The following is a 13,333-nucleotide window of genomic DNA, read 5'->3' on the forward strand; positions in this document are numbered from 1 at the left end:
CTCCCTCTGACTGGCCTCAGTCTGGCCTGAGGGAATCTGTTTTAACAGCACAATGGAATGCAGGTTTGTAAGTGCCCTGCTTAGAGCGATTCTTGTTTAAACTGCCTCTCTCCCCTTATCAAGAGATGCTGTCAGTCTTTCTCTCCGGGACAGGAGTGTGTCCATTTCCCTGCCCCACTAGGAGGACAAGCTAGAGACAAATCCAGGAATGGGAATCATAAACCAAGGTGCCTGAATCTTTCCCTGAATATACTTTTGTTTTACTTCTGTCAATACAACTTAGTGATATATGTATTTTAGCTTGCCTTTTCTTCTGCTTTCTGTATTCTACACTCCCTGCATGATATAAAAGAAAATCAGGCAGAGTAAAGGGGGCTGCAGTCTGGAGAGAGGTCCCCTTTCAATATTTCTGCTGCAGCCCAGGCAAGCCTGATATTAAAAATAGATTTCAATAATTCTAATTGGACACTGTGCTGGTCTTCTTTTGTCCGCACCCACAACATTAAGTATTTTGTTTTATTCTTCAAATAGAATTAACACATCCCCATTAACTGGATGACCTCTCAGGTTTCATTCAAGGGCATTATGCCCTCATTAAGCCAGTCAAATTTACACCAGGTTTTAAGTATTTCATATGAACACTATGCAGATCATTTTTAAGTCTAAGTGGCAGTGTTTTCCTTCCAAGAGGATTAGTATTTTATTTGGAGGGCGTATCACCAAAATGCTCTTTAGAAGTGAGAATGGCAAGATTTTATTTTACATATTTCCGCCATGCCCTCATGAAAGACTAATCCCTGGACAAAGACAGCGTGCTTGGTAAAGTAGAAGGTTAGCAAAGAAGAGGAAGATTCTTAAAGGAATGGTTTGACACAGTGATGGCGAAAAGGGGCTCCAGTATAACAATTGTCAGGACAGCCCAGCACCAGGCAGGGGTTTGTTCTGTTGTACATCAAACTGCTACAAGTCAGAGCTGAGTCTAGGGTACATAGCAAGAACAGCGTGGGTAAACTACGTACCCCAGCATCGTTAACATTTTGGGCTGTATAATTACTCTGATGTGAAAACTGTGTCTCATGTGATATTTAGTATCATCCCCAGCTTCTACCCACTAGATCCCAATAACACTATCCCCTGAAAGTTGTGACAAGTAAATCATGGTCCAAGCAAAGCCCTGGTCTGGGTTACAGACATTATGATTCCTAACTTACTTCAATACATCAAGATTTACTATTCATCTAAAGTAGATTGTATTCATGGTTGAAATTGGTCTACTTCTTGTTCACTCGTATTCCTAAGACATCACCTTTGAGATCCAACCAAAGGAAGAAGATTTTTCTCAGGGATTTCCTTACTGAGTTAAGTAAAAAAAGAAAAAAAGGAATTAGCTGTTTTAATCCCACAAATCTTTTGAAAATTCTTTCTTAGTTTCTTAGGCCTGCTTTCTGATTTGGCAAATCATTCTAAGAGGGAAAAATAAACGAAACACCTCTCCAGGTTTTCTGTCTCTTCTGAATCTTGGTATTGTAGTTTCTTGCTGCTTTTATAAATATGTGATATCTTTAAATAGCAAAATGTAAGAAAACATATACAAAACACAAATGTATGCTAGTTATGCTTAAAAAGTTGATATGAGTAATTCATCTATAATTACCAAAGACTGCAATGTAACACTGATTTATAACTTAGAATAAAGACTACAAAGTCCATCATATGAAATATGAAAGTACAAAACTTACAAGACACAAATATATGGAAAAATGCCAATTTTGAGGGCTCAACAATTTATGTCTATAAGACTGTATATGAATAATTAACTACTAATGAAAAATATTTACAAAACAAAATATGTTAACTATTTCACATAGAAACAGATGAGAATATTTATCATTGGAAAGACATAGACATGAAGAACTATTGAGTGTGCAAATTAGAAGCTATTGGCTAAGTCATGTTTTAATTTGATTTGTCTTGAAAACAACTCAGATTTCTCTTAATTTATATTATCTGCTATAATTCTAAATTATGATCCCTTAGTCCAGAGGGTCCACTGTCGCTTCTTAACTCAGCATTGTGCTTGTTACTTAGTCAACTTATTTAAATATACTTTTAATTTAAAGCTGAGACATCTCATTGAAACAAAATAAGTCAAAGCAGCTTACTTCTTATAATATTGGGACATGGACAAAAGCTTCCTGGAGCATTCTATTATTCTTTCAAATGTTTGAACGAATGTAGAAATTAGCCCACTCCTCACTCTAATTACGTAATTTGATTTCCACTTAGAGATTCCCAATTCAATGTGCCCACATTTTCTTGCGAAGGCACCTCAAAATGGGCATTTTGATTATTGACTTCTCATTGACTATTTCACTGAGTCATTTGGATAAACTATGAACATCTGACAAGGTTCAATGCTCCATGTAAATTTTTTAGTAGCTTCTTTGTCCAAAGTGGGCAGCCAATTTCTTCCTCATTGTCTGTTCTTAGTTTGGAAGCTCCTGTGAAATGCATTCACTTCGAAACCTATTCACTTTGAGTAACCCTGCTGGTATTTGAAATACTGGTTCCATAGCTTCCAGCCTCACTGCAACACATAAGCCACCCACAGTAGACAAACTGCCAGACAATACTGCAATGACCGAATAAAAAAAAGAATGCTTACATTCTTGCTATTTACCAGAGAAGGCTATTTTAAACAAGATAAGCCTTAGACTATTCCTTCCTTTAAGAATAGATAAACCTCTAATGGGGGAGGAGAGTAATTCTCTTTCAGGTAGGTTTAATTTAGGTTACAGTTCTTCTAAGGCTATTTAAGGAAGGATTTACTTTGGACATGTTGTCAGGAGAAACTGTTCCCTGGAGAAGGGCATCCAGCTTCATAAAGCGGATGGCAGTGGAAAGCATCAATGAGATGGTTTGGCACAGCGGCTGAAACAATAGGCTAAAGCACAGGAACAATTGTGAGGATTACACAGGAAAGGGCAGAGTTCCCATCTCTTGTATTTAGGGTAGCTGTGAATCAGAACCAATTTTATGGGGCCTTAATCAACGACACACACACACACGCACACACACATGCCTATACATAAAATAAGAAATTTAAGTGCTTAGAAATGGCAAAAATTTTTGGCCACACAACTCTTAAATTATAGAGCAGAAAATCAAAAGGAGTTGTCTTCCATGTGAGTAGTCACCACGTTACTATCCGACGTAGGTTTTTGCTTAATTTCAAGATGCTAGATATTTCACAGATACAATTGTGATTACGTGACTTTTCCTTCAAAGAAAACATTAAAAACTCCTGGAACAAATAAAAACAATAATGTGTTGTAGCACACTTGTACAGTTGAATTTAATTTCAAGATAACACAATAAATGCATATTAAATCAATAAAAACCCAGTGTCTACCGTGAGTAAGAAATGAGTCCCAGTCATGGAAATGGTGCTCAATCTTGTGTAATAAACCAATCTAATCCCAGTGATAGCGTTCACTTCAAAAACTTGCTGCACTTGCTTTGTATTATTTGTGTCATATATCCATTTAATTGAAAGATGATATTTTATTTTCATTGAGAACCCTTAATTATGGTTGGCAAATAAGCGATTTTCATAATACACTGTTCTGTTCTTGCTTCAAGAGTGTTACAAATATCATAGTATTAATATGCTTCTGATAACCTAATTTATATCTTAAACCCCTTACCAAAAAGAAAGCAGTTGCCATCATTTGTCTAGAGCATGAATGCCATACATTTGGGTCCAACATGCTTTTTGAGAAAAGTAGGTAAACAAAAGATATGATTTTTAAGATGATTTATCCTTGATCAAGTTTTAAAGAAAAACAATGTACCTCCAGCAAGAAACGGACTGAAACATATCACGCAGAGCAAATAGATTAGCAAGCAAAAATATTTCAGAATCAAAATGTTCCAAATCATATATTTTGGGAATACATTTTTTCAAGTGAGAATATTAACAGTAGTCTCCAGTTACCTCCTAAGGGAGTATGTTGTTATGATAAATCAGAGATAGCTGTTTCCCTCTTCTCAATGTCTGCCATCATACTCCTGACATGAAATAAAGTTTAGCTAAAATAAATATCAAAGATAACCTTAACAGAGAAAGAACTTTTGAACACTACAGTGGGGAGGCTGCAAGTGAAACAAAAATATCGTTCCTATTTTGTCTTAGAGTCATATGTCTCAACCTCTTCACGACTGGTATCCGGAGCCTCTCTTAGCTTCCTCGGACAGCCGTCACAAACTACCACAAAGGAGTGACTCTAAAGATCACAAACCGATTTCTTCCTGATGCAAGAAGATTGTAAAATAAATGATGGTGTTGTTCAATTCCGTCCAAGTGTTTTGAAATTGGAATTTCTGTATATATCTCTTCTAATCTCCAGTGGCTGCTGAAAATATTTTGTGTTCCTTTTGTGTGTGTGTGTGTGTGTGTGTGTGTGTGTTTCCCCTCAGTGGACAACTTTCACTGTATTTATATATGATTAATATTAGGATCTATCCTAATCCAGTATAACTTAGCTGGTACTATATATATTCAAGAGCAAGACACAATTGTTCCAAATAATGTCACTTTCACAGGTATAGGGTTTAGAACTTAAATAGATGTTTGGGAGGTACTTGATTCAATTTAAAAAAAGGACATGTTTATTGCTGGTGCTGTTCTGTGTATTGCAGGATATTTGGAACATCCATGGCCTCTACCCACTAAGATATAATAATATTTCTTCATCCACCAGTTGGGAAAATGCAAACCGCCTCCAAATATTGCCAAATGTTTCCTATTTTAGAAATAAAGAAATTACTGTTTGATTTTTATTTAAAGAAAAAAAGAGAGCAACAAGTCTAGATCTATTACTAAATATCTGACTGATAAAACTGAACTAGGAAACTCAAGAGTCCCCTGCCAGTTTCCCCTTGTCTACTTTCCCCTACCCCATTTCTTTTCAAGCTTATGGAGCCATTGAATAAGCTTTCTGGTTTTATTAAAAACTGACTTTTTAAAATCACATATGTGTGTATGTTTCTTAAACACTTTTTCCAAACATTGAAAATTTCATTTGTTTTTTATTGTACACTTAGATGTAAACTTAGAACAAGAAGGTGCTTTGATGAACTTTCTATTTTATAAAAAGATGAAAAGTTGTAGAATTATAATTTTAAAAGCACTGTGACAATAAGAATTCTTTTTTTCCACATTACTGTGTTTTGTTTTGTTTTTTAAATCGTTTTATAGGGCTCATACAACTCTTATCACAATCCATACAAACATCAACTGTGTAAAGCACATCTGTACATTCATTGCCCTCATCATTCTCAAAACATTTGCTCTCCACTTAAGACCCTGGCATCAGGTCCTCAGTTTTTTACTCTCCCTCCCCACTCCCTCTTCCCTCATGAACCATTGATAATTTATGAATTATTATTTTGTCATATCTTGCCCTGTCCGACATCTCCCTTCACCTACTTTTCTATTGTCCGTCCCACAGGGAGGAGGTCATATGTAGATCCTCGTAATCGATTCCCTCTTTCCAACCCACTCTCCCTCTACCCTCCCAGTATTCCCACTCACGCCGCTGGTCCTGAAGGTATCATCTGCCCTGAATTCCCTGTTTCCAGTTCCTATCTGTACCAGTGTACATCCTCTGGTCTAGCCAGACTTGCAAGGGAGAATTCGGATCATGATAGTGGGGGTTGGAGTGGGACAGAGAGGGGGAAGGGTGAGGAAGCATTTAGGAACTAGAGGAAAGCTGTATTTTTCATCAGTGCTACATCGCATCTTGACTGGCTCATCTCCTCCCCTAGACCCCTCCCAAGGGGATCTCCAGTGGCCAAGAAATGGGCTTTGGGTCTCTACACTGCACTCCCTGCCTCATTCACTATGGTAAGATTTTTTTGTTCTGATTATGCCTTATACCTGATCCCTTTGACACCTCGTGATCGCACAGGCTGGTGTGCTTCTACCTGTGGGCTTTGTTGCTTCTGAGCTAGATGGCCACTTGTTTACCTTCAAGTCTTTAAAACCCCAGATGCTATACCTTTTGATAGCCAGGCACGATCAGCTTTCTTTGCCACATTTGCTTATGCATCCATTTATCTTCAGTGATCTTATCATGTAGGTGTGCACCCAATGATATGATTTTTTTGTTCTTTGATGCCTGATAACTGGTTCCTTCATCACCTCATGATCACACAGTCTGGTGTGTTCTTCTAGAAATATTTTAAAACCAAACAAACAAAAGTTCTTCAAGGAGCCATAAGGGCAACAGAAATATCAGCAATGGCAAACTAATAAAGATGAGTATAAAAATGAAGAAAATGTTCTAAAAGTGATTATGGTGATGACTGTACAATTCTTCTTGATGTGATTGAACTATTGAATTGAATGCTTTCGAACTATATGCTAATAACCATTTGGGAAAATAATAAAGTATAGGAAGATGAAAAAAGCTAGTTTAATTAGTACTGGAATTGTAATTAGTTTTAAAGACATATAATTTTGTTTTGTGCTTGAAAATATAATGAAAATAAAGTCTAAGAAAATTGAATTACCATATATATTCGAATATAAGCCGACCCGATTATAAGCCGAGGTGCCTGGGAAACCAGAAAAACTGATTGACTCCAGGAGAAGGCTAGGGTAGAAAATGGAGAAGCTATTGGTGAGTTTCAATAATCAAAACAAATGAAAATAAAATTACTAAAAATTGAGACATCAGTGGGGTAGCGTATTTAAATATTTATTTTAAATAAAAATCATAAATAAAAGGACAACAAGTCATTTACCATTAGTAAACCAGCACAGTAAGTGGAAAATAGGTTCAACAAAAACAAAAGGTATCAACAATGATACCTTAAGAGTACTATTCCCTCAGCTCAATCAGCAACCAAGCTAAAATGTAAAGAGTTAAAATTCTTCAAAACTGGATTCCTAATCATCATCCCAATGTAGAGCTTCAGCTGGTGTGAGGCCATCATAGATGCTGTCCTGACTGAGATCGCCGCCATCACCATCACTGCTATCATTTTCATACAAAGCACAGTCTTCACTGCCATCCATAGCATGACTAATACTACTTTTCTGGAAGGCACGTCACACCATGTCTTCTGGAATGTCTGCCCATGCATCTCGAACCCACTTTGCTATTAACTGTATGTCAGGCTTCCTGAGATTTCCTCCTTTTGTTAGTCGGGCTTCACCAGATGACATACATTCATGCCACATCCTTCGCACACGGTCTTTAAAAGGCTTATTCAAAGGTACATCCAGAGGCTGCAGTACAGATGTAAGCCCACCTGGAATAACGGCTAAAGTAACTTTACTAGATTTTACAACATTTTAATGTCATCCAATAGGTGGGTTCTGAACATATCCCAAACAAGTAACTATGGCTTTTTCTTTGAGGCTGCTCCTGGTCGTCAGTTCCAAATTTCTTCCAGCCATTTTTTAGTTCCATCTTCAGCCATTCAGCCTTTAACATGTGCACTCACAGTAATTCTTGGTGGGAAATTGATCTTTTTAGGCAAGGTCTTTCTTTTAAAAAAATGACAAGACGCAACTTAGCTCCATTAGCCAAGCATGATAGAACAACTGTGGTTTTGAGAAAAATGGTTTTTTTTCTCCTCAACTCGCCACAGTTCTGTTGCCTGGAAGATCAAAAGTCATGGCCATTTCATCCATATTCCCAATATCTGCCAGGTCATAATTCTAAATCCTTCTTTGTTTTATAATAAATGACTGGAATAACATAATTTTTTTTCTTCAAGGTCTTGTGGCAATTTCTGGGAACTCTTTGGTCTTTGTCTCAAACATAGTAGGCCAAACCTATTCATGAAGCGGGTACACCATCCTGCTGACGCAGAAAATTTTTCAATGCCTGGTGCTTTATATTTGTCACCCTTAGCCATTTGTAGAACATCTATGCAGATTCCCATGCATGTTACACAGTAACCATTTTGATGACACTCCATAACCCATTTATGCAATTCACTCTCTAGAGCCCCATAAAAAGACATTAAACTTCTACAAGCATTTTTAGCTTTTGGAATCTGTTCCAAGTCAGCCTTCATTTTCCACCACTCCCTCACTTGCTTTTCGTCAACACAGAAGTCCCTACTTGCAGTACTGTTATTACTCTCTTCTGGTCTTTACACAACCTTCATTTTGAAATGAACCTCATATGGCGGACGATTTTGTTTTGGCTCAAGAGTATCCATGTCTAATAGGATAAAAAAATCAAGACTTTGAAAAAGAACACTTTCATGGTAATCCCACCCCCCTCCGCAACATGCTGGCCAGGAGGGGGGGGGGGGAGTCCGTGCAGGCGTGGGACGCAGGATGTGAATTAACACAGAGACCAGAGGGGAGAGATGGAGTACAGCCACAGACCAGTTCAGCTGCTCGTGTAAGTGAATCACTATGGGTGCTTCTGCGAATTGGAGCCATTCACGTCATAGGATGGCTCTTATTGGTTAGATGTGAGTAAGCAAACATTCAAAGCCCTGCGGTGTCAGCAGGACTTGGAATAAACAGTGGAGAAGCGGCAATCACCCGCGAGATAACGCACTTGTCCCATTACCTCGGGGCAGGAGGGGGGCGGGGCAGCGAGATATTACACCTCGATGGGGTACCACTGACCCATGTATAAGCCGAACCCATTTTTCAGACATTTTTTGTGCTGAAAAACTCGGCTTATACACGAGTATATAGGGTAGGTGGCATTTCTTAGTTATAGTGTGACAAGAGTTTGAACACCTTGGGAAAGGTCTTCACTCTTTTACAAGCCAAAAAAAGTTGCACTGAAGAAATAATTTGAAAACTTATCATTTGTAATAAATTGAACAACGTTAATTTTAAGATAAACAATATGTAAGATAAGATTAACTTGATACTAAGGGGGAAATTTTTATGCTCACTATAATCCATATTATAATTATGTAAGACCTAAAAGTTTGCCAAGGTAACTGAACTGAATTGTGACTCAAACATACCTGGAACCTGAGGACTTAAGACTGAAACAACATGGTTGTGAATGAGCTGAAGACAACTACAGCAAGAGTATGGAACTTTCAGTAGGCAGATGATCACTGCCCTAATCACTGCATGATATATATATTATTCTGGAAGACTGGTGTCTGACATTGTCAGTGAATATTACTCTAAGTTTTGCCTGTCCACCAACTCATTGTTTGTGCAAATAACAACCAGACACCTAAGGATTTACCATGCACTGAATAATAATCTATGTATTGAGATATGTAGTTAACGTGCACTTGCTCAATCTCCCTCTCTCAACAGTATTTTAAAATTGGTGCCATGGGCTAATCAATGACATTATAAACAGAAGCTCCTTGAGCTCCCGAGAGACGATCAATAAGATTCACTACCATAAATTAATAAGAATGCATCTAAGGTGAATCAGAAGCAGATAAAAAAAACATAGATTCAGGAATTGATTTGGAGTTCACACTTAATCTTAGCTCTAGTCTAAGAACAATTAATTCATCCCACATAGCCCTGCTCAATACTCACTCTCGTGCAGGAGACAGAGAAGATATGGTTACTATAGCAAAGTGCAGTGAAGAAATTAGATGGTGCCTGGCTATCAGAAAGAATAATGTCTGGGGTCTTAAAGGTTTGTTTGCAAACAAGCAACCATCTATGTGAGATGTCAACTAACCACACCAACGTCCACAATTAAATTGATAAAGATGACTTGAATGGTTAAAATCTTGTCACTTAATCTCCATTTTGATACACATTGGGCTTGATCTGGTTTCTTATGCTTTCTGGAAGGTTTTTTGTTCATATCGGGGTTTATCACTGTGATATTTAGTCATTGTTGGTAGCCATCTTGACTCTGTTATTTGTTTTACTATGTTTTATGCTATATGACACCCAGGATAGGTGAATCTATAAATACAGCAACAAGAATAAGGGCTTTTTTTGGGGGTGGGGGGTTGGTGGGAGGTAAGGGGGAGCTGATATCAAAGAATTCAGGAAGGAAGAAAATGTTGGAAGCTGATCGTTGCAGCAACTGTACAATGCAACTTGGTATGACTGAATTATGGAATGATACTATGTCTGGATTTGTTCCTAATAGAATGAATAGTGGTTAGGGGGAAGGAAAAGAAACCTGTTGATTAAAATATTTTCATTAGCTATAGCACTCCTAGATTGACTCACACATATTTGAGAAAAAACATAGCAATTTACTAGAAATTCAAACTGAATATGGCATAAACTCATGGCCCAAATGTTGTAGAATAAACTAACAAAATTGGTCCCTGCACCTCTAAAGAGTCAAAGCCATTTTTCATGAAGACATGGATACCACCTGCAGGCTGAGAATGAAATTTGGAACTTACCTAACCTTGCACGACTCCCCTAGGTACCTGAAAATTACATCCAGAATTACTCACAGTTAGAGCCATGCCTCAGGAGCTGAAGCCCTGCCAGTCAACTTCAATGCACTGTTTGAATTTTCTGTTTCAGTTATGCACAGCTAGGGTTTTTTAAAATGCATTTTCAGCAAGCAATGATATAACAAAACTCTATTTACACAAAAAAGACTTCAGAACATGAAAATACAAACTTGCTATTTCTTTTTTGTGTGTTTTTATTTTTCCTGAAAATACTACTTCAAAGTGAAACTAGAAGCTAATAAGCTAAACTCTCTCACATTCATCTCATACTATACAACTAATACAGCATTACCACATTGAATTTTTTTCATAGGAAGAAATATAATTTATATGTCCTATAACCAAAAAACAAAACTAAACTCACTGCCATCAAGTCCATGCTGACTCATAGTGATGCCCTGTGGGTTCCTGAGACCATACTGGTTTGTGGGAGTAGAAAGTACAGTCTTGTTCCCACAGAGCTGCGGGGGATGTAAAGCTGCCAACCATGTACATATAACAGCCTAAAGCATAAACACCACCAGGGTTCTTCATGTTTCCCATATAGTGACGTTTTTACATAAATTTCATCGATTTCTCCTCCTCTGATAGTTCTTTCCTTACCACCACCAAGCATAATTAAGAACCCTTTATCCAAAGCATCGGGACTTTCAACCTCATATTGCAATAAAGAGGTACAAAAATCCTATCACAGACACAACATACTGATAAATTGTGAAAGTAAATTTCATTATGTATGTATTAGATAATTTAACTGAGGTTGGAGACAATACTGACAATGATTTATTTTTAAAACACAGTAATACAGTAATCGAGGGAACCTTTTAAAAAATGTATAGAGAAGCTAGAGTTTACCCTCATTATATATCCCTCATTCCCAAACCTAAGATTTAGATTAAAAATAGAAAAATATTTATATAAAATAGATCATATAAAACAAAAATGGGGACTATCATGATTGAAGATTAAGAAGAATAGTGTAACACTAAGTGTACAAAGGCATAAGAATAACTTTTAAATGTAGGAGAAAAAGTCCACTGCCATCAAATTGGTCCTGACTCAGAGCAACCCAAGAGAAGAGATTAGACCTGCTCCACCGGCTGTCTGATACCTACACTCTTTTTGAAAGATATCTCTCTCCATGAAATGATGGGTCGGCTCAAATCACCAAACATTTAGGAAGCAACCGAGCACCGAGTTTTTAACCGAGCACTAGGCCTACTCACCGCCAAAGAGTTGAAAAACAGAGTGGTACTGCCCCTGTGGGTTTCTTCAACTGGGGTTCTTTCCCAGAGTAGAAGCCCTCATCTTTCTCACACCGAGTGGCCTGGGGTTTTACCTAGCTGGCCTTGTGGTTAGCAGCTTGATGCATAGCCTTTTTGTAGAAGTTGTAAAATCTAAAGGAGATAAGAAAATCTTATTGAGGTAGGATATTATATGAAAAGGGATCAAAATAGGATAAATAAAACAGATACAATGCAATGATAAACAATTTTTAAAATTCAAAAGGGGCAAAGGGAAGAAGCTACTGTATACATACGTCCCTGGGGTGAGGTCCAAGCAATATGGCAGGGGCAAGCCCAAACTCAGGGATACATATGGTAGCCCATTAAAAAGGAGGAGGAGTGAAGTTATGGCTAGCTGGGGGAACAGGGGACTAACCTACACAAGAGAGACCAGACTTCCACCCGGTGCTCCTAGACAAGTACACAACACACTGACATGAAGCAGGGAACCAACAGAGAGACCTGAGGGGCCAGTGCCATTACTAATTAAGTGGACAGCACCACCACCACCACCACCACCCCACCCCTCAGAAGATTTCACTTAACAGGACAGCACTGAAGCTACAGCTCAAGGAGAGAGACTTATCTGATCAAAGCACACAGGAGCCAAGAGTGGGGAAGGGAAAAAAAATAGAATGAAGTACATCCTGGCTCACCAAGCCCTGAGAACAATGTTTCTGTTCAGAGTAGCAATGCACAGAGACGATCACAGGGCCGGCCCCACCATGGGACACAGCAGTCCTCATTGACCCATAGCACCACTGGGGACAACACTAAGGGCACACAGCCCGCCCTGAGCTCACTACACTGAAGCCAGCCACTGGGCGCATGCAGCAGAACAGCAGGGAGAGCAGAGCAATGAAATCCCCAGAGAATGCCAGGGGTAGATGTGGGGCCAGAGCATGGCACCCCATCAGGCTCTACTGGAAAGCACTGGTAAAGGACAGTAAATAGACCCTGAACTACTTATGGGGTTTTGTTGTTCATTGTACTCAGTCTTGTGATGGTGCTTATTGTTGTTGCTGCATGTCTACCTGAAAGGGATAAGCGGGATAAACAAGCTGGGAGAGAACAGGATGACAGTTCCAGGGGACATGGGAGAGGGAGCGGTGGGGGAAGGGAAGTGGGTGTTGACAAACCCAGGGACAGGGAAATAACAGGTGATCTAGTTTCAGTGGCAGGGAGGGTGTAGGAGGTCTGGCGGGGCTGGATCAAGGGCAGTATAGCTGAGAGGAATTCCTGAAACCCAAATGAAGGGTGAACATGATAGTGGGACAAGAGGAAAGTACAAAGAAACAGAGGAAAGAACTAGGAGGCAAAGGGCAATTATATAGAGTTCTAAATACAAGCATATTCAGATGTAAATATATTTATATATGATGAGGGGGAAATAGATCTCTGTACATGAATTTATAGGTCTAGTATTAAGGAAACAGATGGACAGTGGGTCCCTACTCAAGTACTCCCTCAACACAAGACCACTTTGTTCTAACAATTCGGCAGTCTGAGATGCTCCCCTCCCTGGCACAATTGCTAAAGACAACGGGTACACAAGCAGGTGTGGTGAAGAAGGTTGATGGTGCCCAGCTATAGAAAAA

This window comes from Tenrec ecaudatus, chromosome 3 (assembly GCF_050624435.1).
Source record: "Tenrec ecaudatus isolate mTenEca1 chromosome 3, mTenEca1.hap1, whole genome shotgun sequence".
Taxonomy (NCBI): Eukaryota; Metazoa; Chordata; class Mammalia; order Afrosoricida; family Tenrecidae; genus Tenrec; species Tenrec ecaudatus.